We start from the raw sequence: 27,839 nt of genomic DNA, 5'->3' as shown, positions 1-27,839 counted from the left end.
TTTTTTTGGAACTGAAATACTTGCACCCACTTGAATTTGAAAACTCCAACATTTCATTTTCTATTTTAAATATGGGCTTTTGCAGGAGTGATGGCAGAGATTCCGAGGGGGTTGAGCTGGGTTTTCATTTAGATAAGCTGCCCGTGGCCAGAGAGGTTATTTACCTTATCCCCACCATCTCTGGGCCTCAGCTCTGCAGCTGGGGCTGGGACAGCTCCTCGGGAGCATCAGCAAGTCTAAATCTTGTGTTGCCAGGGCAAGGGGAGCAGGGAGAAATTATCTGCCATGTCAGACCCTTCAAACATGCAGTAATTCCATAACCATTAGGTTCCTCCAGGCCATTAATCATAACAGATATTGCAGTTCTTGTCTCCCTCTCCCACGAAACCCAGGAGGAAAGCAGAGCAGGCTGCAGGAAGCCCAAGGAATAACAAATTCAAAATTAAATGTATTATTCTTCTCCCATAAAAGTTATTCATCCCATTTTAATCCTAAACTGTTTGAACAATAGTATTTCCCCAACCTCCTGCCTCCAGTGAAAGCTGCTACAGATACAAACCCAGCAGCAATTGATCCAGAATTAATCAAACTATAGGAAAGGGTGTAACTCAGTCACTGCACTTTATGACAACCCAGAGGAGCCAGAACCTCTATTAGCATTAAACCAAAGAATGATCCATTTCTTGCACTAATTCTTGGTTTAGGACTCGCTTTGGGAGTGCCCCCAGCCCTCGAACGCGAGCCCTGGGTCTGCAGTGAGGGAAATGCTTCACATGAGGCTCTGATAAAAAGGTGACTTTTGCTGCAGGACAATCCCTACTTTGCAAGGTCAGAACACAATAAAGGGGCAAAAACTAGAGGAAAATAAAACCCCCTGGAGATCCCCAGTTCCTTTTCTCTGTACAGCCAATGGATGATCCTGGAGGGCTTTTCCAGCCCTAATGCTCTGTGGGCATCCAGACCCTGCAGATCTTTCCAGAGGAACTGTTCCCAGCCTGGGGGCTTCAGGCAGGGAACATGAAAGGGGGACCTTCCCCACCACCTGAAATGTTTGCTTTAGACTGAGAACTGGCACATGGATGCACACCCAGGGAGAAGCTTTACCTCCAAACCACCACAGGTTGTTCTTTCCTTTAATCCTATCTGGCACTTTGGAACAATTCCCACCTGGAGGTGCCCAGCCCTGTCACTCCCTCCCTCAGGAGGGGTGGATTTAAGGCAGGACAGGTGAAGTGACTGCCCAGGGCCACGTGGCACAAGCAGTGGTGAAGGGCAGGTGGCAGAGGGTCCCTACTAAAGGAGTAAACCAGGAGTAACTCTGCACATTGGGAATGCTCAGTTCTGCTCGCAGCTCTTCCATTCTGACACCGTGCCAGGGCACCAGCCTCGGCTTTGCAGGCAGCCAGGGAGAAAATGCATCCACAAAAGGATTAAAACTTCCCTGAGACTAACTCCTGGCTTCTCCTGCATGTTCCAGCTCACATTTCTCTCTTGTAGGAGGTCTCTCTGCGCAGCTCACTCCCAGCAATTACATTTTCTTCTTTGATACACTTTTCAGGTTGCATTTTGATACACATTTTCTGGTGAAAGTCGTTATTTTCAAGCCACTCCTTTGAAAAGTCTCAGGTGACATCACGAGCAGTTCATGGCAGGCCCCTTTTCATGCCACCATTTCCCATTTATTCCCATTGCAATGACATTTCTCCTTGTCCTTTTTTGTGCAAGATGGGCAGTTCCTGGGGGAAAACATGCAAATGCAAGGCAGGCTGAGTTAAGAAGGCAAAGAAATTCCTCCATTCACTCCTCAATTAAACACCACACAAATTAGAGGCAGAGCTTCAGTTACTGCACCTCATGAGCCAAGGCAGGGGGTTAAAACTCTGCCCACAATCCCAAAGCTCCAAAGAAGTATTTAAATTTAAACAAAATATGTCAATGTTTTCACCAACAGGTGCCTTTATGGGGGAAAACAAATGCTTTTACTTGTCCTGCTTCCCCCTGGCCTTTGAAGGCAGAGTTTCCTCACAGAGCTCCTCTCCAGGATGACTGAACTGGGAAAACAATTTAATTTTTTTTCTCCCAGCTTTCTCCTGCCCCTCGTTGAAAATGGCATCCCCTGAAACAAAGCCTTTCAGGAAAGCCTCCGAGGAAGAGGCTTTTAAATCTTCTCTGAAAGACAGAGATTTTGAAGTATTGATTTTTGATAGTTTTGTCCTCCATCCCAGGTTTTTTGTCACGGACATCAAACAGAATGGCTCTGCCTTTTGCTCCACTTAGGTGGGGTCTGGGCTAATTCCTGTCATATTCTAGAAGCTGCAGAGTGAGGAGGGAAAATCAAAATAAACATTTACCTCAGAACCTTGTGTCTTGAAAATGTGAATTATGTTAAACACAGCCAAGCCTTACTGAGAGTTGCATATGGGATGCTTCAGAAGGTATCACAGTATGGAGAACGGCTTCAATTTGTTAAATACCTGTTAAATCCATCAGAAAAAAAACCAAATCAAGCAACATTTTCTTCTGGGGGCTCTTTGATATAGGGAAAGTGTCCAAATCAACATTAATTTTGAAATATTTTCACTGAAAGTATCTATTTATCCCTTCCATTATTAGAAATGATCCAGACCTGAACACAAACTTCCTTAGTTCCATTTTGGTTCTAGATGTGCATTTTTAAAGCCATTTCAGATGAATGTCAATGGTAATGAACTTAACATTTAACCACTTTCTTGTGAACAATGGAAATTAACTTGTAAAGGAGGAATGTTTCTAACTCCTGATGGGGAACCTGAGGAACAAAGCGTTTCTGGCTGTTCCCTGCAGGCAGGCTGGGGAGTGCTGGCACTGCCCACGGCAGCTCAGGGGCTCTGAATTCATTCCATGTCCCACAGGCTTTCGGTCTGTTAGGTTTGGGTCTCAGAACCCAAACATTTTCCAAAATAATTGCAAATCTGTGCAACTGCCAGTGAGTGACAGCCTCCCCGGAGCCTGGAGCCAAACTGCAGCCCATCCCTTCCACACTGGCCCCTCCGCCTGGAGCGGCTACAAATCCTCCATCCTTTTTGCAGCAAAACAGGAAAGGAAAAGACACAAAGGAGGTGCCAAAAAGCTCAACAACCTGCAATTTTTGATTTTATAGAATCATAGAATCCCAAAATGGTTTGGGTTGGAAGGAACCTTAAAGCCCATCCAGTCCCACACCCACGGGCAGGGACACTTTCCCCTATCCCAGGCTGCTCCAAGCCCCGTCCAGCCTGGCCTTGGACACTGCCAGGGATGGAGGTGCTGGAAACTTCCACCATTTCCCTTCTGCTGCAGCAATTTAGTTCGCTTCTAAAGCCTCTCTCTGTTTTCCAGCCCAAACACAGAATGAACAAGCCCAGCCCAGGAAAAGCTCGCGGGAGCCTCCGGACAGCGCGGCACTGCCAGCACTGCCCTGCAGCAGCTCATCAAAGGGATGCTGCTGTGCCCTCAGCAACGGCTTGGAAAGCTGGCAGGAGGCACAGGAATACCTGGAATCCATCCCAGCCGGCAGCAGCGAGGGGAGCATTAAACACCGGATCACTGGCAGGAACGCAGGGCTGGACTCGGCGAGAGGAGCGAGGATTTCACCCTGGAAGTCACCGGGAGCTGGGCTGGGGATGTGCTCAGAGCAGGGCCCAGAGGAGCCATCGCTCCCCCAGTGAAGCACCGGCTTGGAAGCTCACACAGCCTGAAGAAGAGCAAAGCAATTCTAGAAACTCAGTTTAAACAAGCTCAAATCTGTCCTGGGTGCGCTGCCAATTCCTCTTTACACATTCCTGCTTTGTAGAAAGGGAAATAAGAGCAAAATCTGGCCCCCAAATTGCCAACAGCTCTCTGAATGCTAATTTAGGCTTTTCAAATATCCAAGGACATACAAAAGCACAGCTCAGGTTTGAAAAACAACCAGAATTGGCTTTAAAATGTCTGCACTCTTTTTCTCAATGTTCCCCAGGCAGAGCACAGCTCCTCCCTATGCCAAGGCTCCATCCCAGAGGGAAGACTGGATTTTACCTGTGCTGGAGCCCAGGCTCACACCCTGGAGCTCCACCGTGGTCTTCTCCATCCAGAAGCTCCTCGGGTGTCAGCAGAGTTTCCCTGGGGAGCAGTTCCTGGCTTCAGGAGGAGTTTGAAACATCAGGGGTTTGTCACATCTTGAAGAAGGCTCTTTTAGAGTTATTCCAGCACGGCTACCAGAGCCCAAACACTCAGTGACATATTCCCAGAGCTGGAGTGACCGTGGAAAAGCCAGTGGCCAGCAAGATGGAAAGTTTCTTTTACAGACTTCTAATTTTTTTATTGTCATCATGACAGGTCTTATCCCTTAGCACTTTATATCAGCAGCTATTTTAATTAAGCTTCCCAATTTCATGATTTTCATTCAATTCAATTCTTTTACTGAACCAGTGCCAGCTCATGTTTTAAAAAATTGATGAGCACCTCTTTGAGATCTGTACACCAGGCAGAAGCTGTGCAGCTGCCTTAGGATTGTCAGTCCAGACACAAAAACTCACATCGTGGCAACAGACGTACCCAGGAATTTTATTGGCCAGCATAGTAACCTGCATGGCAATTAACCAGCAATTAAGTACTTTAAAATACATTCACCTGACCACTTGACAATGGGTTGATTGCTTATTTTGAATTTTAAACAATTGAACCATCCCCAGTGCCAGGTACTGGTGCTCCTGGGCACGAGGCCGCTCCCTGCACTCCTGATAAAAGGAAACTCCCCATCCTGTGCCAGCACTGCCCAGAACACCCCAAAGGCACGGAGCAGGGGCCATGTGCTGCTCAAGGATAATCCCAGCCCTGCCCCTCTGAGTTTGCATCCAAAAGTCACATTTCTGTTCCCAGCAGCCCTGCCTGCACAGAGGGAACCTTTCCCACCTTACTCTGTGTTGCTGGCTCGGCACAGGCTGTTATTCCTTAGGAATGAGGGAGCACTGACTGCAGAACTAAGATAAATTTTAGGGCCCCATTTGAAGGCTCTGAACATGTGCATGATGCACATTAACAAATGTCTCATATTTTATCAGCACAGCTCCCCTCTCCCTGCTTATTTTGCATTTTGTTTTCTTCAGTGAACAAAACGGGGACAGAATATTCCATCTCTGGGAGGGAGCAAATGTCCCATCAAGTAAAATAGGCACTTCTAGATGAACTTGTTCTCTCCAGACCAGTTCCTCCACAGATAAATAAACCACAGGGAAATTCAGGTTATCAAACCATTCTCATGGTTATGATAGACTAGAAATGGAAAATATTAAAGGAAAACTATCTCAAACTATTCCAGAGTGACTGTAGAAATAAACTGGCTTTTTGAAATGATAAGATACACAATGATATTTCTCTTTAAATTCTGATTTTCATGTTTATTTATTAACAACAAGCATTTAAACTTCCATGCCCTCACCTTGTATCCCTTTCTAAAATAATGTGAAACAGGATTTTCCAAAGAATTTACAAAAAACATTGGAGGGAGCAGGAAAATGGAAAAGGTGCTCTCCCACAGGCTCACAGTGCCTTTTTCCAGCAGGTTTTCTCTCTGTAGCATCCCGTGATCAAAATAAGAACCACAGAGGCACCTCCAGACTGCAGAGAACTCATTACTGTGACAGATTTGCAGGATCACATTATAAGGACTTCTAAAATATCCGCATTTCTATTGGAAAATAGGAAACAGCTGTTGAAAATGAGGGAGAAAAACTGAGATGGAAGGCATTTTACCCATGCAAATTCAGGTGAAATTACAGCAGATACATTTATTTCACTGTTTAGGAATGCAGACAAACAGCTCGGATTCCTGGTGCATCATACAAGGCGTGATTAAAATCTGGCCATCAAAGGACGAGGTTTTCCTGCCTTTCTGTGGAGCAGGGAGGGAAGAAAGGCACATCTTGTGTTACCTGAGCTGGGAATGGCTCCATGAGTTAATGGCTCTTCACTCCCTGTCCCAGCCAAGGGATTAAAGCCCCTCTGCTCTGCCAGAGCTAAAAGCACTTTCAACCCAGCAAATCTGTGATAGCCCTCACTCCCTCTTGGACTCTGCAGTAAAAGCTTTCCCTTCCCTCATTCCTTCAGAATTCCTGACTATTTTACCCCAGGTGTTTTCTGGCAGGAGCCACACTTCCCAGGTGCTCCTGTTTGAATCCAGGGTTTAAGCCGTGAAAGCCAGGCTCCTGAAGCTTTTATGAGCCAGCAGAAATCCAGGGACAATGCCCCATTATCATTCCCAAAGTGAATTTCAATTTTCCAAAACTTTTTTGGTGCCCAGATTCCAGGGTACCGCAACAACCAACTGCAGCACTGATTCTGGGATGTTTTAAGCTAAATCCCATTGACGACTGATAGCTGAGCTGGTGGTTGTTGGGGAGCTCTCCTCCTCTGCCTTCACATCCTCCCCTCACTCTTCTGGGCATCCCATGAGTGTCCTGAGGGATCAATCAGCATCACCTGGGCACATTTCACATGGAGGGAGGTGTCCCTGCCAGGGCAGGGTGGAATGGGATCAGCTTTAAGGTCCCTCCCCTCCCAACCCATCTCATCCCAGCAGTGTTTGGTTCTATCAAGTACAAACATTGTGACAAAAATCAGAAATGAGCCTCTTCCAAAAATAATAGAGAGAGGGAAAAATAACCCCCAGCCTCTCCTGATCCCTCCTTTCCCCTTCCCCCAGGACAGCAGCTCTCCTGTTGGTGTGAGAGGAGCAGGAGGATTCTCCCGACCTCTGAGCCCCCATATCACGCAGCTCCCCGGGCAGGCAGAGGGGAGCTGTAAATTCTCCCTTCAGGCCACCTGGCAGAACTAATCTCTTCTAATCTGCTCCCTTTATGGCACCTCTTTGGGCTGACAAAACTACGATTTATGGACTGTCAGTAAAGTCCACAAGGCCAACATCTTTCTCCAGGAGTTCCCTTCCTCCAGCGGCGTCGAGTGGCGAGGGAGGGAATTTAAAGGCAGCATTTCCCTCGCTGCTGCACAGTGTTCCATCAACAGCAGTCTTCTAAAGCAATAAAGAATGCACATTGATTCGGCAAATTAATAAAAAATTAGGGCACTGCTTTGTTCAAGCGGTTTTCCTGTAAGGAAAGTGGAGCATGGCATGGGAAAGTACAGCTGGAAGCACACAGGGAGGCGTTTGTGCACCTGTGACCCCGTGGCAGACCCAGGGACCTGCACCACTTAATTCTTTATCAAACTTATTAGGGTTATTCCCAAGTGACCTGGGCTCCCCTAATGCAGGGTGAGAGAGAGAGAGATCATCCCAGGGCTTTGTGGCACTCACTGATTAGTCCCAAACTCCCACTTTATTGACCCCCTCCCCAGCCTGGTCTCCAGGGAAGAGCTGTGTGCTTTTTGTGGAGCAGTTACATTTAGAGGCTGAAAAGAGAAGAGGCCCTTGAAGATTCAGAGGATAAAAATAATTACCTTTGATTCCAAAAATCAATTTCTTTTTTAAACAATCTGGCAAGACTGTGTCCAGCTAATTAGTTAAGGAAAAAATTATTTATGTAAGATTAGTACTTAAATGTCTCAATAAGATATTCATTGGCATAATACTGAGAAGGGCAATTGTGAAGTATTAACTGATTTGGCACAAACAGACGGAAAAGACAACAACTATCCTGACTTGAAGGGAGTCAGCAAGAGCTGGAGAGAGACTTTTTACAAGAGCATGGAGTGACAGGACAAGAGAGAACAGCTTCACAGTGACAGGGGCAGGGATAGATGGGATTTTGGGAGGGAGTTGTTCCCTGTGAGGCTCTAGGTAGACCTTAGAGCCCCCTTCCAGTGCCTAAAGGGTCCAAGAGAGCTGGAGAGGGACTTGGGACAAGGGCATGGAGGGACAGGACACAGGGAATGGCCTTGAGCTGATGGGGGTGGGTTTGGATTAGAAATTATGAATAAATTCTTTAAGAGTGGGGAGGCCCTGGCACAGGGTGCCCAGAGCAGCTGGGGCTGCCCCTGGATCCCTGGCAGTGCCCAAGGCCAGGCTGGACATTGGGGCTTGGAGCAGCCTGGGACAGTGGGAGGTGTCCCTGCCCATGGCAGGGGTGGCACTGGATGGGCTTTGAGATCCCTCCCAATCCAACTCATTCCATGATTCTGTGACTTTACAGACCAAAACTGAGTTACATCCAGACCAAGTGATTGACCCAGGGTCACACAGACCATCTGCAGCAGAGGCAAAACCAGCACCAACATTTTCCAGAACAATTCAGTCATTAACCACCAGCTCATCCTTCCTCTCCTCATTCCCTGAGCCATTCTTTCAGTATCACAGGACAGGGGCTGGAATTTAAATGCAGTTACACACCGTGTTTAGCATCTCAACCCAAAGGATTCCATTAATCTGAGTAAAGCCATTCACATGCACACAAGCTTTTGCAGAACTGGTCCCTGGGTGAGAAATATTTCAAAACGTGCCCCCTGCAAGGGGAGAAGCATCTGCCCCCCTCTTTTCCCTTACATGTGTATTTTGCATCTGTAAACCATAAATGTATGATAAAAGCACTGCAAACCTCCATGGAGCTCAGAGGCAAAACCGATCGGTTTTGCTCTGCCAGTTTGAAAATGGTTTTCTTGATGAAACTCATGAGTCTGCTGGAGACTGAGACACAGATGGATGAGCTGAGCATATGATAAACCTGCTGCATGAGTTTGTAGTTAATTGCCCATCATCTTTTTTGTCTCCCCATAAAACATTTCACGCCCACCTTGCACAGTAAAGGTAACCTGAGTGTCATAAACCATTTGTCTCCCGAGCTTTCCCCGCTGCACTCCCCGAGCTCTCATGGTGAGAGAGCCGTGGAGACAAGACAAATTTGCTGAACCCTTTTACAGATGAAGTGCTCTGCATCTTTTATCAAATGATCTCCATTCTCTAATGAGAAGAAACACCTCCCAGAGTCATTTGCATGCTAATATCTTTATTTCTAAAACAATAAGCAGGCTGTGACTCTCCGAGCTGCCAGTCAGCACAGACACTGCATTTCCATGAGCCAGGGGTGGAGAGAGGCCAAGAAACCAAGTCCCTTCCCCTGAGCACAAAGGGGACTTTGGGCTGAGCACAAAGAGGGGCAGAGGGGTCCAGGACAAGAATCATTACCTGGGTGGGGGGCCCATCACTGCTGGTGATCCCTGGGAGTTCCTTTCAACTCAGGTTATTCATAGAATCCCAGGATGGTTTGAGTTGGAAGGACCTTAAAGCCCATCCCATCCCACCCCTGCAGGGACACCTTCCACTATCCCAGGCTGCTCCCAGCCCCAATGTCCAGCCTGACCTTGGGCACTGCCAGGGATCCAGGGGCAGCCCCAGCTGCTCTGGGCACCCTGTGCCAGGGCCTGCCCACCCTCACAGGGAAGGATTTCTTCCTAACATTCAATCTAAACCTACTACTTTCATCTCCAAACCATCTGCCCCTTTCCTGTCACTCCATGTTTTTGTAAAAAGTCCTTCTCCATCTTTCCTGGATTTCTCCATTCTTTCCTGAACTGTATTTTAAATCCTGCCCTGCCTTCACAGCTGCTGTTGGGAAAACAGTTCCTGCAGGACCAGGGTGCCAGGCAGGTGGAGCTGGTACTGCAGATCCCCTCAGAGCTCCTCACACCTGTGGGTCACTGGTGCATTCCTGTCCTTCTTTTTATTTTCACTGGGGGATGAAAGCTTGCAGGAGCAGGTCATTTGAGGGCAGCACAGCAGCCTCACTCGGAGCAGTGAGAAAGGCAAAACACTGTCACAGCTACCACGGTTCTAAACCTGCCCCCCAAAAAAAGCTCTCCTGGTGCTTTGCCTGGATGCCACAGCACAGAGAGGCTGCTCTTCCCTGCCACAGCTGGGGGCAAACAGTGTCACTCTGCTGTGGTGTTGGGATTTTCCTGCCTCCCAAACGCCTCTGCTTGTCTGAGCCGAGTGCTTCTGGCAGGCAGCAGCCACGGAACAAAGGGAAAAGGAGGCAAAAAAAAAGCTCTTCCTTGCACTGAGTCACTTCAGATTGAAGCCTTTCCTCCCTCGCAGCACTGCTGCCAAACAGGCCCTTTGGAAAGCCCCAAAGCCTCCAGTGGTGGCAGAGCTTCCCAGGAAACAGCTTTTCCTCAGCAGTCGGATCCTTGGAGGAGTGAGGAGCAAAGCCTAACGGGGCAGTTAAAGGAATTAGCCCCACTTTCCCTGGCGTGCTTTCCAGTTCATGGCCCTGCTTTACAGGACTTAAATCTCTGGCAAACAGATTTGCCCTACCCACAGCTCCCTGCCAGGAGCAGCAGAGAGCAGAGGAGCTGCCAGCACAGGGCTCGCTGCTCTTGAAAAGCTGCTGGGAACGAGGAGGATGCTGCTGAACACCTAATTTTGGAATTTGCTGAACACCAGCAGAAATGTCTCAGGGAAGAGGAACAAACTCTACCAAGTCACTGTGCAGCCTCTGCTGAGGCATTCACAACAACACAGATAGCAGAAGTGGGACCTCTGTTTTTTATATTGGGACCTATATTTATACCATTGACTGTATTTAGTTATATTGGCAGCTCTCCAGGGGGAATCACACAAAGCCTTCACCTTGCTAATGAAGCTGACATTTTTCATGTCTGTGCCATGAGGACACATGGTTGATTTTAGTGATATATTTATGGGTTTACATCCTTCTATCTCTCAGTACATTAAAATTGCACGTTTGCACTGTCCATTTGAAATTCCACCTTTTTTTTAGCCTAAAATGTAGTTTTATTCTATGAAAATAGAGAAGATTATACAAAGGCAAGAATTATATTTATCTAAGACTATGACTGTTATAAGCACTTGAGAAGTGATGGAAATGATTAAAACCACTCCTGTCTTGATATAAGGTCAAGAATCGAAATAATCTTGTTAGCAAGGAATTAGGCAGCCTCTTCCTCTCTCAGGTTTCCGTGGAAGTGCTTCAGAGATGCCCATTTTTCCCCATGGAATTGAGAGGAGCCATTCCACATGATCTGTTTTTCTTTCTGACTGCATTAAAACAAACATTCAATGGAAGGAGTTTTCCCCCATCTCTTTCAAAAGGCTGCCACCATATGGGGGATTGGTTTTAATACAAGGCTTTGTTTGGGGTTTTGCAAATAGACCTTCGTGGAGCCTCAGCCCAGCCTCTGGAACGAGAGGGCCCTCCCTGCAGGACAGCCCAGGAGGGGAACAACACTGGGAACTGTGACACAGAAACAGCTCTGTCCCACAAAGGGCTCGAATCACCTTCCCCTTTAACAATCTGCACTTACTGCTAAACCTGTGTTTCATCTGTTTGTGTGACACACAGCTCTGTGGATTTGGAACATCAGTTCTGCTCCAGGTGAAGGACTGCTGTCACTGACTTCTATTCCCTCATCTTGTCACCTGCTCTGTGGAAGGTGTCCCTGCCCAGGACAGGGGTGGATTATCTTTAAGGTCTATTCCAACCCAAACCATTCTGCCATTCAGTTTTTCTATGGAAATATGAGCTCACCTGCCCATCAGGAGTGTGAAGATACCCTGGATCCAGAGGAACTGCATTCCCAATCCATGGACAGCAGTGGGCGAGCAGTGAAAGCTCTTACTCTGAGAATAAACACGAACCAAGGTAAAACAGAATGTCTTTCTACTGGAATTAAGACGAAGAAAATGAGAGAAGGTGAAATGAGGGAAGCATAAAGCCTTTACTTGCATTAGAATTTCTCCACCAGATCCAACACTATTCTACACTGGAGCACATCAGCTGAAGAACTAACCCTAAGATCATACTTGAATTTGATAAATAAAATAAATCCCCATCTCTTAGTAGAACAGATTAAGCCAGAGGTTCTTCCTATCAAGCTACAAACGTCATGTGAAGATCAAGCTCCCATCTCACGTAAGTGTTTGTTCAACAAAGCACGGCAGGGCCTTCTCAGGGAGATTAAACAGCAAGAACCTGCAAATAATCCTGTTCTCAAATTTAATTCTTGCAGACAGGGCAGTGCCACAACCCTTCCCTTGTCCAGAGCTGGAGCTGGCCACCCGAGACAGGCAATTCCCAGGATTACTTGCCCTGTGGATCATGCCCCTGTGTCTGTGCAGGGCAAACCTCGGGGCTCTGGGCACCTCTGTGTTTGCAGAGCGTGGCTTTGGAACAAGAACTGTCAGACTGCATTGAGGTAAAAGTGTGAATAACCCAGACTCTGGCAGTGTCAGGCCACCAGTACTTCTGCAAAGCAAAAATCCATAATTTTCATACAGACACCACCCTATACAGAGAGGAATTTATGAGGAAGCACAAGCCTTTGGGAATCCAATTCCCTCTTCTTTACCATTCTCCCAAGAGAGTCACTCCAGTGTTCAGAGAGTGATGAGGAACATGGAGTTTGAGGCAGGAACATGGACAAATACAGGAATTGGCCTCACAGTGAGGAGGAAGTGGGCTCACATCACCCCTGGGTCAGTCCTGGAGCTATTCTGGGAACCACAGCACCACAGAACCACAATAAAAACAATGGCTTGATCTGAAAAATTCATTCCTTGGGCCAAAATTATATGAATGGGAAAGTGCATTTTCCTGCCCCTTTCTTGGCCCAGGAAACTCTTGGAAATAAAGTGTTGTAGCTCTTCCTAGGGATCCCTCTGGCTTTAAATACATATTGGGGGAGATATTTCTGTGATTGTATGGAAAAGCATTTCCTGTACACTGAAACTGATCTCTATTGATCCTCACAGCTGAGAACATGGCCCTGTTCTCCCTCAGGTACTGTTCCCTTCCTGCCTTTCTGCCACACCTGCCTGGATGTTCCTGTCCACAACAGAAACCTGCCTGGCCCTCTCCAATGTCAGGAGGCATCACTAGCGTTTCTACTTTATTCCTGTAGTGCCACTGGCTTTTACCAACAATGATATCCCAGTCTGGAGTTTTACTTGCCTCATAAATTCAAAGTTTCCTTTAATAGCAGATGTGGAGCTTGCAGACACTCCTGCTCTGGAATAGAAGACAATAAAAGTAATAAATTCAATGTACTCAGCCCATGTTACCTGGATCTGGCTCTACCAGCTCCCTTAAAGCCTGGTGCTGTTGGAACACTCTGCTGGTGCCTCCACTGCAGTCAGGGGGTAAAAAAGGAGGGGAAAACAAGGAAAAGAGGTATTATCCAATGCCAAGGAACGACCTGAGCATGCACAGCTCCATGCTGAACTCCAGCAGCTCGGAAGCAGAGCTATGAAACACCTGGGCTGCACTAATGCATGGCTTTTCCTCACACACAAACGAGGATTTTACCACAGAGCAGCTCCTGACACAAGGAAACGGAAAGATAAGGAGTGAAAGGAAAAGTTATTACATTTAAAATGTTATCATTAGCAACAACAGGTTTAAAAAAACATCATAAATGATTGCCTGCCATGTCCCCTTTCCACTGCCATCAGGACCAGCAAACATTCCCGATGGTCCCCGTGGCTGTGGAGCTTAAATGAGGTTTTATCTCCCATAAGTGTTTATTTCACTCTCCATAAAGTAAAAGGCACCACAGTTTAGAAATAATGCATTCCCAGCCCTGAGTATTACGGGGAACCCATTATTTTTATTGCTTGCTGTGTAAAGGATATTTCATATTTAGGGAACGGAGCTGTTCCCAAATAAATAAGGAGGCAGGAGCTGCATAAAAACCTTGGTGCAAAATACCCATACAATTATGTGCCAAGCAATGCAGGAGTACATTGTACCTGCTCCCAAAAGTTTTATAGCCCTGAGAATAATCCCTTATTTGCATGTGCAATTACTGCAATTGCGTTTGCAATTACATCAATTGTCCAATTACATCAGCTGTGTTTCCAATGAGCTAAAAGAAAAAAAACGAAGTACACATTGCTCTTTGCTGCAATAAAAATGGATTTGCATATAGAGAAAAAAGGATTTCTGTTTGCTGGGAGATTAAATTAGACTACCTTGGGGTATTTTGCTTTTCTTGCATGAAGTCTGAGCATTTCTGTGATATTAAAAAAGGTTGGAGCTGTTTCATAACTTGAGACTCCACAGTAATTTCTTCTCTTGGGCCACTGTAATTACTGTGCAGTTTTCCATTGTCATCAGAGAAATTATTTTACATTTACAATTAATAGGACACAGTCTTGGGGCCAGATCCCTTAAAGCTTTCTTTTTCTCTCTAATAACTTAGATCATTAGGAGTCACATATGTTTCATTTCTCAGAAGTGTGCAAATAAAAGAAGTCTAAATTCCAAGGTAGAATTCTATTTCCAGCATAACCAGCACCTGCTTTTTCTAGTAACTCCACAGGTGGTAGGAAATCCCTTAATCTGCTCATCACCAATTTCCACGTGTGAAATGAGAGCATCTGAAAGTGCAGCACCAATCAGAAAAAATACAGAAATGGAACCCTGGATTTTCTGAGTGTATGGAGCACATCCAGGATTTCCACCTCTTACTTTAACAGCTTAGGAATATAAAAGTTTGCTTATTTTCTTCAGTGCTGCATAAAGGCTGTGATTTTCCCTGTGCTGCATAACCAGAACTGGAAATTTGGGGATCAACAGAGAGGAATTTCAGTGAGATATTCACAAGCCTCTCCTCGTATTTGCTCTCCCAAGTCTCACATTGAGGTTGTGCAGGGGACAGGGGGAGCTGGGTGCTGCAGGGCCACCCTGGCTCCTGGAAATCCCTTTATTTTGGGCTGTTTTGTGTTTCTGCTAAACCCATGACCAACTGATGCTCCTCAGGCCTGAGCAGGTGAAGGTGACATGTCCAGATGTGGCCAAGCCACCATCCACATGTACCTGAACCTGGATATTCATAAAGAATTTCCAGCAGGGGATGCTGAAACCCCTGTGCAGCTCCTGCTCCCACAACTACAGCACTACAGGGATGAAATTCTGCCTCTAACCCCACATTAAATTCTAAATGTTGAAAAAGAATATAAATTTTGTCTGCTTTGGCAAATGAATGTTGCACCTGGAGGAAGCAGAGCCTGCTCTCTCCCGAACAAAACAGCAACAAAACCAACCCAGCACCTGATTTGCTTTTCCTCTCCTCAGAAACAGATGGAAAAAAGCACTGTGGGGAAGGGATGAGCTGGGTGTGGGTGTCATCTGTGTGTCAGCTAAATTCAGATTCCTGGTGTTAGATCAGCCTAACCAGGACAGACAGGTTCTCTCTGCTGCCTCTACACCTCGAGTTAAGGAAATAAGAAAGGTGGTTTAGCATGGCCAGATCCTTGCCAGGCTTTGGGACTTTTAGACAAATAAACATTAATTTAAATGACTTGAAAAACTGACTCCTGCAAAAACTAGAAAAGCTTATTTAATTGTTACTTCAGGTCCAAAATTAAACAAATGCCTCTGTCACTGAAGAACAAGGAATGACAATGTTTAGCTCCTGTCAGTTGTTCTGTTTTAACCTCGTCAGAAGTGATTCAGTCCCTGGTGCAGGGATCTCCTCCTCCTGCACAGTGTTTACCTGTTATTATTTTAATGCATTGTTACCTTTAATATTTGCTGGTTTCAGATGTATGTTTCTATTTCCAGTGCCCCTCCAAGCCTGGCACACACTGAAGTTCAACAGAAGGCAACAGCAAATACAGATTTGATACCAAAGTTCAGCTATTTCCAGGTCAAAGCTGTTCCCCTCTCCCCTCACCCAGCAGACACCTCAACGAGCTCTGGTCTAGAGAGCTCATTCAAACCATGAATTAGACCTTGCCAGGAAGCTTCCCACTGGGGAGAATGATTTTCTTACTTTAAAGTAACTTTCCTTTTACTCTGAAGTCATTAAAAGTGGTGGGATCGAACAACTCCCAGCTACTGTGGAGAAACCAGGAGCTCTCAGTCTCAGCTGAGTTATGGCCCCTTAAGTGGCGTTTCGGAGCACTTTAAGTAATTTTTGGACTTCAGCTGTGTTGGAGAGGTTTCCAAAGAACCCTTTATTAATGGTGAGAGTCTCCCTGTGCCCTCTTCAGACAGCGGGGATGGTGCTCCACACGCCAGCACTGGCCCTCAAGGCGTGTGGCTCTCTGGAGATGTTCAGGGTGCAGCCTCTTGCCTCCCTTAAGAACAGGAAAAAACCTCAGCATAAAAGAGTTAATGCAGAACATAATTTTACTTAGTCTGACAAAGGTCCTGAGGAGTAAAAATCAGGTTTTATACAAGAAAAAGGGGTAGGGTTGGATGTATTTCTGAAAACAATCATTTCTCTTGGTGGTAATGTTTATTCTTGTCTCCAGTCACATTCTGCTTTCCTGTGTAATTTGTGTGTAACTCTATATAGGGCTGAGATTTCAAACCTAAACAGCAAATGTCATAAATAAAGACCTCCACAGAAAAAACAAATGCAGCAGCAAAGTGCCTTAATTTGTATTTGCCAGTTCTGGGAACAATTGCTGTGGGATGAATGCCTGGCTCTTCCTGCCAGGGAAACTTTGCTATTAATTCCTCAGCCTGAGAACAATTCCCCACTTAGCAAGCAGCTCTGGGGTATAAAAGCTGGGACGACATCCGTTTTACAGTCAATCATCCGTGAGGGATGGGCCAGCAGAATTGTTGGCTGTTTTCTTGGAAGATGGAAACCCATCCCAGAGCCAAAGCCAGTCATGGCAAACATGGTAAACATCACCTGAAATTCATTAACATCTTACTGCACAATATTATTGTCATTGTTTCCCCTTGCCCAACCCTCCTCTCCCCTTTTCCCTTCACATCACCAGCTGCTTCCACCCCAGCATTCGGGGCCCACACCAGGTCTGCGTTTGAACCCGAGACAAATGGGTTAATTGTGTTTTAATTGGTTCCACAGTGACTGCAGACACAGAAGCTCTAGAAACCACTGAGAGCTCTTGGGACAAAAATAAGGTGGTCCTTGCTTTAATGTTAAATTCACTTTACGAGCAGCAATATAGAAGGGAGGTGTTCAATTAAATAACAGGACCTCTCCAGACACTGAACATTTTGCTTTGAGCAAATTAACTGGATAAACTTAGACCCAGTGTGGGAGAACTGGAGTGATACATAAACCCAAATATCTAATGGAATTATGGTTGGAAAAGCCCTTCAAGGCCATCAAGTCCAGACTTCGACTGATGCCCACCTTGTCCCCAGCCCAGAGCACTGAGTGCCACATCCAGGCCTTCCTTGGGCACCTCCAGGGATGGGGACTGGGCAGCTCTTTCCCATGCCTGACAGCCCTTTCCAGGAAGAACTTCTACCTGAAGGATTCTTGTTCCATCAGCCTCATGAGAGCAGCAGCTGGTAACAGAGGTTTGAAATCACCACTATTGTATTCTGTCATGTCGTGTTTGAGATTTTGGAAGAATTTTGTTCCAGAACACATCCTGGGGATCGTGACAGCGTTCTTGTCATCCCAGAGCATGCAGGGAATTCACAGAAGATGATTTGTGCAGAAAATGTCCAGTGAAAAATGATGTTCAGATTTGTCTTGTCAGAGCTGAACCAAAGCACTCCGAGCGTTACCCACCCCACAGTGACACAAATACCAAGTCTGTCACTTCAAACAGCTGCAAGCCAGGAGATTGGGTTATTTAGGAACAGCTCCCATCCTTGCTGGAATCACACTCACTCCCCATCTAAGCAGAGCAGGTAAAAGGAGGAATTGTTGGATATTTGTACTGAGCTGCTGCCCACAGAGCTAGGGATAAATCCAAGTGGGAACAAGGACTGAAAGAAAGAGGCCATTGGAAAATGTGCAGGATGGGCTGAGACAGAAAGGAGCTGGGCTGGGAATGCTACAGGTCCTCAGAGAGGGAACATTTCATGGGGGATGGCCCCAGATCTCCAGGGATCTCACATATGCCTGGACCAGGGCATCCACGATGTTTTTTCCCTTCATTTCAAGCTACACGAACCTTCTCTAGTAGTGGACAGGGACCTTCCCAAGGGCTGCTCCTCCCCTTGTTGTTCTCCCACTGTGGAGATGGATAGAATAGTCTGAGCAAAAAATGGAATTGTTTTTTAGGCACAAAACACATGTGAGTTGAGCTCAGCTGCCCTGAATGTGACAAATCTCTCTGCCCCCTGTATTTGTAGTGGGGTCTCACCTTGTGCCACCTACGCCTGATTCTCTCTACAAGGTGCCTGTAGCACCGCATCTGTTCCCAGCTAGGACAGATTTCTGTATTGCAAACATCCCAGCTGTGTTTACTCTGGAATATCTATGTCAAAGCCACTTCCAGGCACCTGCAAGTCATAGCTTTCATTGATATTCTTTCTTGTTGGCACAGAAAGGTATAAAAACACTCAGAAGTATTAAAGTTGTCCTGGTGCACCTGAGTCAGCTCCTGCCCCATTTGTTTCCCTCCTCACAGAGTTAGTGCTGGAGGAGGTGAGGCCACTGCTGGATGAAAAAAGAGCAGGGAAGTTGTGCAGTGCAGAGCACAGCTGATCTGGGATGTGAGGGAGCAGAGCCAGTGCCCGTTCCTGCTCCTCAATCCCTTCCAGCCCTGACAGATGCCATCCTCAGGTGGCGCCTCGGGAGCGCTGGAGCCGATTCTGCTGGAGCTGCAGTTGCTCACACACTCTGTGTCCCCGTGACAACTCCTGGGCCTGCTCACAACCCAACAGATTTAGTGGCCATCCTTCCCCTCCTGCTCCCAGCAGGCTGGGCTGGGCTGCTCACCCCGGCAGGGAAGTGCTCTGAGGAAATAAAGAGCCTGAAACCCTCAGTCCACAGAAATTCAGAACCAGCTGCCTGGAGGCTGCCAGAGGACACTTGGAAGCTTTTCCATTTCCCAGGATGACTCCTGCTGGCTGCTGGGCCAGGCAGGGCCACGACTTCCACAGCAGTGCTGGGATAACACCTGGACTCAATGGCCCTGGGGGCTTTTCCAACCCTAACCATTCCATGACTTCATCTGACCCATTAAATTGTTCCCATGCTCGCTAGACCAGCACCTCCAACAACTGTTTTCTCATCCTTAGGTAACATTTTTCTTCCCAGGACAAGAGGGCCTTTCCCACCCCTGTGGAAATTACCTCCACCTGATAATTGTTAAAAATAATGTGCAGTTTAGGAAACAACCTGAAAAATCAAGAGTTCAATATTAAATGTCCAAAGTTGTCCAGCACTGAAGATTTAAACAGAAATCATGTGGAACATTTATGACTGCATGGACCAAGCTCTTCGAGGATTTCTTACTTCTGACTCCATTTCAGCAGCACTAAATAGAGGAACATTTAGCGATGAATTAAACATTCGTAAAAAGGAAGGAGTTTAAAATGCTATGCATTAAGAACTTAAGTTGACCGTTCCCTTTTCTTGCCCTCCGCCTTCTGAGCTCTCTTATTGGAAAAAGAGATTTCCATTAATAAAATAAATTTATTTCACTCTGCCTGTTGAGCAAGAAAAAAGCTTTGTGCAACTCCCAGCTGTGGCTTTGAGATACTGCTGCTCCCCACTTCTCCTCCCAAGTTCTTGGCAACTTCTCCCTTATTAACATGCCTATTTTTATAATATTTTTACAGTGTCTCAGTGTCACAGTGCTCACTGGGTGCCCTGCAGAGGTTTGGTGAGTGAGCACCGTTGCATTTGCAGCTTCTTTTCTCACATTTTTGATCCTCGAGGTCACCCCTGAGCACAAAAGACTGAGCTTGGTGCTGAGATTGTTTGCCAGAAATAACTATCAGCAAGAACTGGAGAGACAGCCATGAATCTCAGGGCTCCAGGGAAAAGGAGGACCTGGTTATTTGCTGTACAGCCCACAGAGGCAAGGGCGGACACACATCAGCCAACCCATGTCCTTTCCAAACTCTTCCTTCATCAGCTGTCACAGAATAATTTTCCAGGCAAATCCCAGCAAAAAGTACGGAAATCACTTCTCCTACCACAGCACAAGGAAAATGCAAAGCCTGTGTTGTCCCATCCAACTGGTAGTGACAACTTTAGCACCCAAAAATAAGTTGCGAAAAAGGAGGGAGAGGAAGAACCATCTGAGCTGACTTACGTGAGCGCTTTTTTCGGCTTGGAACAGGAATTATCACCAACAAACCCCCACGCTCTGACAGCCAAGGCCACAACAACCTGCAAAACAAAGCAAAGTGACATAGATTGAAGTTTCCTCAAAATTTGTGAAGGAAAAAACTGTGGCACATCCACTGGCCCAAATGAAATTTTGCTCCAGTCCTTTGGCCAACAACCAGGTGTTTGGATCACCTCAGAACTCTGGGCACACACGATGCGAGGCCAAGCCCAATAAAACTGATTTTCCACCTGCAACTGAAGTGGTTTGTGATTCTTTTTGCTGGTTTGAAGGCAGACACCGAGCTGTGTTTGTTCAGCCCCACCACCCTGTCACCTTCACTGTCAAACTCAGTCACTCCTGACAGATGTAGGACAACAACCTCTCCCAGGAATCCTCTCACAAACAGAGAGATCAGAAACACTCAGAGCTGTTAATCTACCTTTTTATGTCAGTGCATTGCTGCTTTTCCCCTCCTTTAAATCAGCACTTCATTCCCCCCAGCTTCTGTGCTTTGACAGAACTGCTCCATTCAGCAAAGCACCCAAAGCCCCCCTTGCTTCCCTGTGATCTGCAACTTAACAATACATATGCAAATGAAATTAGTGCTGGCAAAAATAATTATAGTTGCTCATGGGAGGATTAATAACTGAAGTCTGCCCTGCTTAAGCTGGGGTTTAATTCTGTTGTAGGCACTAAAGGAAGTTAATTCTGCGTTCAGTGTTGTGTGTGGCAGTTTAGAGGTGGTGAGTGAATGCAGAGGTAATTAAGCGGAGGGGAGAGGAGGGGGTGTGGGGATACATCCATGAGTCTGGCACAGAGAAAATCATGGAATCACAGGAAGGACTGGATTGGAAGGCACTTTAAAGACCATTTAGTTCCAACCCCATTCCACGCTCAGGGAATGTTCCACTAGACCAGGTTAAATATCACCAAATTATGTATTTATTTATATATCTATATAAAAAATCCACTAGTGCTCATTAGCTGGTGGATGAATGAACAGCACAACCCTTTTCTCCTGGATACACACCCCCCCTGCCATCCATCACTTGAAAGGGAACAGGACTGACTCATTCCTACCAGGTGTAATGATGTTGTATAAACTGTGCCCTCAGGCTGGGAGTATTTAATAAAAGAACAAGCTCCTCTTTATACAATGTTTGTGGTATCAAATCAAATTTAGAGCGGGTGTAAATCCCTCCCTCGTTATGGCATCGTTCTGCTCTGGCTGGGGAAAGAGGGCCAGGAGGGACACCCCCAAAAAAGCAGGAATCCAGCAGCAATTCCAGCCAGGGAGCACAAAGAACAGGGTGCTTCCCTCCCATCCCACTGGAATTCTCCTCCTTTGCAAGAGCTGGGGTGGGAAAGCCCTTCCATCGTTTCTCTCCATCCTTCATCAGCACCGGGACATTGAGCAGGGCCCCATCCCAGCCCGGCCAAACTGGTGCAAATCCCTGCTAAGGTGAACACCAGGGAAAGCCCCCAGATCGAAGGGATATAAGCACCTTACAGACTGAAATCCCCTCTCAGCAGCCCTGCTTTATCTGGCTGTTTACAGCCCTGATGAGCCGGATTAGCTGAGTGCAAGCCGTGGCTACAACAGCTGCTTTTCACCTAGGATTAGCATAAAAATCAATCAGCCCCCCTTATGGAGCCAGCAAACTGAAACTGGGAGAGCTCCAATAAAAACAACATCCAGGTGGAAATTACGAAAGTTTTATGGAGCCAAAGAACACATGTCCAGGTTGGACATTACCTGCTGCAGACGTGTGCTTGCATTTGTTTCAAATCCACAATTTAGTGCTTGTTCCAGGACTGAAATGAGGCAAAGCTGATGTTACCTGATTAACTTGTAACTTGATTTTAAATTGCTGCACAATTTTAAACACGTTAGCTTCCCAGTGTTCCACCAGAGATGATACTTTTCCACACCAAGCTGCTTTTTTTGCTGTGATATCTTCTGGGAAAACACACTTTATTAGTGGTTAGGACATCTCATTCAAGCCCACAAAAAGGGTCTCAGAAACATCCTAACAAATGCACTGTAAGTATTTCAGAGTCATTTCAAATAATTGATTTGGGCTTTTCTTTATGGTCAATGTCATGGTTGAAATGAAGGGAAGAATATCATCGATAATCCAGTAATAACGAAATTACTGCTATGTAAAGCAGCCAGGTGGATGATAATTTACAAGAGAAATGTAACAGATTCCAGTGTCAAAACACTACATTCAAAATATTCTATTCTTATGTGCAACCAGATAATATTATAGAATTATCAGGTTTCTAAACAGCTGTGATATGGTCTGACTGCATTTGTGCTGATTTATTGTAAAGCCACGGAAATCAGAGCATTTGGTTTGGAGCCAAAACCTGCAGGTGAAGGTCACAAACTCACAGCCAACGTAACACTTCTCCAAAATTGTGTTAAACTTAAACTTGCAGAGTGCTCCGAGTCACCCAAGGTTCAGCTCTTACAGCTGCCAAACCTTCCCAGTGCCTGCTGAGATGTTCTGTGTCCTGTCCCCAGTGCCAGCTCCCATTTGCACATTACTGCACAGGAACAGAGAGGGAAAATCCCTTCCCATAACATTGTAACTTCTCATTTTCTCCCCTTAGGTAAATTTAAACTTATTGGCGACTCACAGGCGTGTCCTTTTATTATTCTAACACCAGTAGTGCCTTGGATCACCACAGAAAAATCCATTTTAGCTTCAAACCCAGTGTGTCCCACAGAAATCCTCATTTGCTGCCACAAATACTCCTGTGAATTTTGTGTGTGTGTGTGTCAGGCACCCAGAGATGTTCCTGTGTTCCCACACGAAGAAAACACTGCAGAATTTACTCAAATTATAAGCAGGAAAATGGGTTCTTATTTAGCTCTTACTCAGCTGCCTTAGTTCATGCCCCTCATTCAGAGAATCAGCTTTTCCCCTCAGAATAAGATTTACTGCATTTAGACCAGCCAGGACTTCATATTAACTCCCTTTCATGTCTTTACTTTTTTCTAACTGATTAAATTTAGCATTTGTCCTTCTACCTGTCTCATTTAAATACTTCTTACCTGCACTACTTTCCCATAATAACCAGAATTATGGACTTACCTCAGATACTCACATTAACCATCGTACATGGAATTACGGTGTTTACAACAACCACTCAAATTACTTCAGGATCAGATTTTCACAACAACCTCCAGAGGGGAAAAAAAAAAAAATTCACTGTGCAATCCTAAATTCAGTAGTTCTTTATTAAACACTGAAACCTTCAGAAGTGTCTCCCCAATATCCTCAGTTAAATATTGCTAAAATTCCAGCTTTCAGGTATTTCAGTGCAGAGATACCACTCCTGCAGCTGTTCCCTGACCAGACTCTGAGGACAAAAATAACTTGTGGAAGGGAAAAGTGCTCAAGCATATGGGTGGGACAGCTGCGAGCTCATTAAATTTTAAAAGTGATTTGGATCAGACACTAAAACTCCTGTTCACAGTTAATTCCACTGCTTAGTACGGCCCCAGAATGGTGAGATGGACTTTGATTTTCCTCTTTCCTAGGCAGGCTCACTAATGGCAGTAAAGGAGAGTAAATCCAGGATGAGGCTAATTAGCCGTGCGCACAATGAGGTTTTGTAGGAAGTGGAGCGGGACTCTTTGCTTTCTCCTCGGTGCCTGGCACCAGGCAGCGCTAAAGGAGCACGGCTCAGCCAGGGAAGGAAGAGCTCGGTGCTACAGCAGCAGCCTGGCTGTTATTCCTGTCTCACCTTCTTGCCAGGGCTGCAGGCAGGGATGAGCATCCCCTGGTGCTGCTCAGAGCCCGGAAAGGCTTCCTGCACGCGAGATTAAAATGGCCTTGGGATTGGTGCAGAGCCCCTTCCAGACTGGGGAAAATTTGTGCTGCCCTCCTGTTTCTGAGAGATGTTTCTCAGACCACAGGGAGGCCAGGAGTGAGCAGGGAAAACTGTTCCCATCTCCCACATCCTCAGATTTCCTGAGAACGGCTTCCCAGTGCCAGAGGGCAGGGTTAGATGGGATACTGGGAAGGGATTGTGAGGGTGGGCAGGGGCTGGCATGGAATTCCCAGAGCAGCTGGGGCTGCCCCTGGATCCCTGGCAGTGCCCAAGGCCAGGCTGGACACTGGGGCTTGGAGCAGCCTGGGACAGTGGGAGGTGTCCCTGCCCTGGCAGGGGTGGCACTGGGTGGGCTTTAAGGTCCCTTCCAACCCAACCATTCTGGGAGTGTTTCCTCCTTTCTCACAGACAGAGAAATGCCAATCTCCTCCCCTGAGGGCAGCAGACAGCAGCAAGTCTCTCTTACTTCCCTCCCTTCTCCCCCACTTTAGGTCCAGGCCCTTCCCAGACGGAGCAGAAGCTCTGCCAGGTCCCTCTGCCCAGTGGGACAATGCCAAAAACCAAAGGCAAGAGGCCAATCACTAACTTTGCAATCACTTTCTTCAGAGCCAATTCCTCCTGCCAGTGCAGGAGACCCTTTCATAGCTAATTGAGCTGTAGGTGTTTCATTTACTTTGCCTTTATCAGTGATATAAAACTGCTGCAGATTTTGCCAATATCCATTAAAGAGAATAACTTCAGAGCTCATTTTTGTCTGAGATATCCAGATTGATTCCTGAACACAAGCCCACCAGCTATCTGCCAGCACTTAATAGCTATTGCTTCTTTCTTTTTTTTTTACCCCACAATATATTAAAAAAAAAAAGTTTTCCTCACTTTATTTTTAAAGCTGGAGCTTAAAGGAATCCCTTTCAGAGAATTTCAAAATCATTTCATCATCCACCATCAGTACCCACTACATTTCATTTATTTATTCATCTCCTCACTGTCAAACAAATGCACCTTCACAGTCTTCTGCATTTATAAGGACAAACTTAAAATGATTTCCTCAGTTTTCCACGTGGTGTTTCTCATGGTTAATATGTTCAGACTTTCAGACAAAAACGCCTGCATTTATCTCCTCTGGCCAGGTGGAAGGTACTTATCCAACTGTGCATGAAATAAACAAACATACCCATTACTGCCTGAGGAAAAATGTTATAACGCAACTTCCAAATTGCTGAAGATGCTGGAAAAAAGGCTTTTTTAAAAAACAATAGTGATATTTTTGCAACATAATGTGAGCAGCAGGCCAAAAATCTGACCTTTGATATCACCTGATACCTTTTCTAGTGAAAATGCCCTGAATACAATCCCAGAATCATTGAGGTTGGAAAGACCTCCAAGACCATCAAGTTCCCACCTTGTCACCAGCCCAGAGCACTGAGTGCCACCTCCAGTCCCTTCTTTGCCACCCTCAGGGATGGGGACTCCACCAATTTGAGCCACACATGCTCCAAATGACCCTGATCCTGAATGTCCTCACTCCCCTGGATAAATACACTTGTCAGAGGTGTTATACATGGAGTGTTACCAGCAGCATGTCCCTGTCATTCTCTGCTGTGTTACTGCACTTCTCACTGGGAGAGGGTGTAAAAAAAAAAGTCCCTGTGATTTAATGTTGCTATTTAATTGCATTAAGATTATTTCTTAAAACCTTAACAAAATAGATGTAGTACAGATGTTAAATGAAACTGCAGCGTGGCTGTAACTGAGGGCTGTTACCCAGAGAGGCATTAGCAGCAGAGGGTTGTGGTATTTTTTTGTGCCTTGTTAAAACAGCACAGATAGGAACATTTTCAGGGACATCTTGTCACATAAATAATTGGACCATTACTTTCATACATTGTACACTATATAAAATGTTAATAAACCTTCTAAAATAGCTCTACATTACAGAAATGTATTTTATATTCCATAAAATATTTGGAAGGTCAGGGGAAGCACCTGGGGACAAGGGATGCTGCTGGAGCCAGGACAGGACATCACAAGTGGAAGCAGCTTCAGCTTAAAAAAGCAAATCAAAACACTACCCTGCAGAGAGCAGGGGCTCAGAGTGGGCTCAGAGTGGGCTCAGAGTGGGCTCAGCCCAGAATTTCCAGTCATTATTGAATCAGAACATCATTTCTCACCCGATAACATCTATCAGGTAAGAGATATGAACCCCAGACAGGTCCTAAATATGTGCTGTGATTTTCTGGAGTAGCCAAAGAGCAAAACAATTCAAAGTTTGGGCTGTTTCTTGTTTGACTCAGCATGTGAAAGTCATTGTCCTCATTGTGCTCTCCTGAGGAGGGCAATAAATCAGGTATAAAAGCCCACAGTCAGAGTTTCCTCCCAGTGCCGCTGTAATTTACAGAACCCTTGCAAGGCTGTGCAAGTCACTGGGGTTTGATTTAAGAGCACCCATAACCTGTTGAAGCCACGGGAAAACTGTGTGTGAACTCAGCCCTGTCTGGAATAACCCCTTCCAAACTGTCCCAAATCCAGCTGGGGATTCCAACACCGCAGGAAGCAAAACCCCAAGAACATTTTAGTCACCAGAGACTTTCTTATGGGATCAGAGAATGTGTATTTGAGGTTGGGCAACCACCAAAACCCCACACTGCTCCAACCAGGAGTTACTGGGCATTCATTTGTCACCAAGGGCACCTCCTGAAGGCCTGCACTGATGTGCCAAGTGCTTGGCAACTGCTCAGGGACAGGGCATAAAAATAAAACCGCCACAAAACTACAAATTATTACTGGAATTCACTGGAATTTATATTGGTCTCCCTTAACAAGGGCAGGTGGGAACAGCAAACAGGAAAATTATAGAATAACAGAATCATAGAATGGTTTGGGCTGGAAGGGACATTAAAAATTATCTAATTCCAATTCCCTGCCATGGGCAGGGACACCTCCCACTAAACCAGGTTGCTCCAAGCCCTGTCCAACCTAGCCTAAGTATCAGATATAATATTCTAACCCCCAGACATCACTCACTCCCCCAAACTGCAACACTTTGCCAAGGAAATTGTGAAAAGACTCACTCCAGCCCAGGGAGGGCCGTGTATCACTGGGTACTCACTGGGTACTCACCCAAATTTCCTGCAGACCAGCAATTCCTGCTCCTGCCCCTTTGGAGAAACAGGATCTGCTCTGGTGTGAAATCACCACACAAAGGAATGGTTTAGAAAGGCACAAAATCCATGGGTTGGGGTTTTTTTCCCCTTGAAAACTGAAGATAAACACAGCCAACTCCAAGCCAAGGAAGAGGAGGGATTTCTTGATTTTTACTATCCATTCTGTGCCTGTAAATGAATAAATATATATTAATTAATCAGTTTGGTAAAAAGAGGAGGACAACAGAGACACGGGGCTCTCTGCACTGGTTTGTGAAGAACAATCTCAGCTGCCTGCAATGTTTCAGCACAATTTCTCTTACTGGCTGAAACAAAGCTCAGGCTTTAAGGGGAAAAGAGCCATCAGGACCAAGCCCAAGTACTGCTCCAAAAAAAAGGAAATTTCTTTTCATTACTTTTGAGCACATTTATTTTCCAGCAAACATCTGATGGAGACAATTGTTCGTGTCTGATGTCAGTGGATTTAAGCTGCAAGTGCTTGGGGTGTCCTGTGCAGGGCCAGGAGTGGGAATTGGAGGATGCCTGTGGGTCCCTTCCAACTCAGGATATTCTGGGATGTTTAAATCTGATATTTAAATCCCTGGATTGCCCAGCTGGGTGCAGAATCCAGGCATTTCACCCCTGTTTCCCCAGCCAGGAGCCCTCAGTGAAGCTGGAGGCATTTTTATTCTGTAGGGACAGTGAACTCTTCACTCCCGCTTTCAGAACATCTAAAAAAATTTTTCTATTTTCTTTAAAAGAAAAACAAAAAATATAAAAAAATCCTTTCTCTAACACCCCCTTTTATGGTGCTTAAAGCTCTCCATCAGCTCCATGAACACGCCGAGCTCAGATCCGGGAGCACGCCCAGGGGACAG

The 27,839-nt window shown here is 45.9% G+C and overlaps 1 long non-coding RNA gene across 1 annotated transcript; it reads right to left on the bottom strand.

The window, feature by feature from the left end:
* Positions 1–27,340, bottom strand: LOC109143313. Its single transcript, XR_005603005.1, has 7 exons — positions 26,939–27,340; positions 23,077–23,165; positions 19,955–20,031; positions 11,496–12,974; positions 3,513–3,712; positions 2,352–2,474; positions 1–1,736 (listed from the first exon to the last, which is right to left on the bottom strand). It is a non-coding gene; the product is annotated as an uncharacterized LOC109143313 (long non-coding RNA).
* Positions 27,341–27,839: the final 499 nt, after the last annotated feature.

The sequence above is a fragment of the Corvus cornix genome, chromosome 12 (assembly GCF_000738735.6).
Source record: "Corvus cornix cornix isolate S_Up_H32 chromosome 12, ASM73873v5, whole genome shotgun sequence".
NCBI lineage: Eukaryota > Metazoa > Chordata > Aves > Passeriformes > Corvidae > Corvus > Corvus cornix.
Note: the sequence above shows the minus strand (reverse complement) of the source record. Positions and strands in the feature narration are given on the sequence as shown.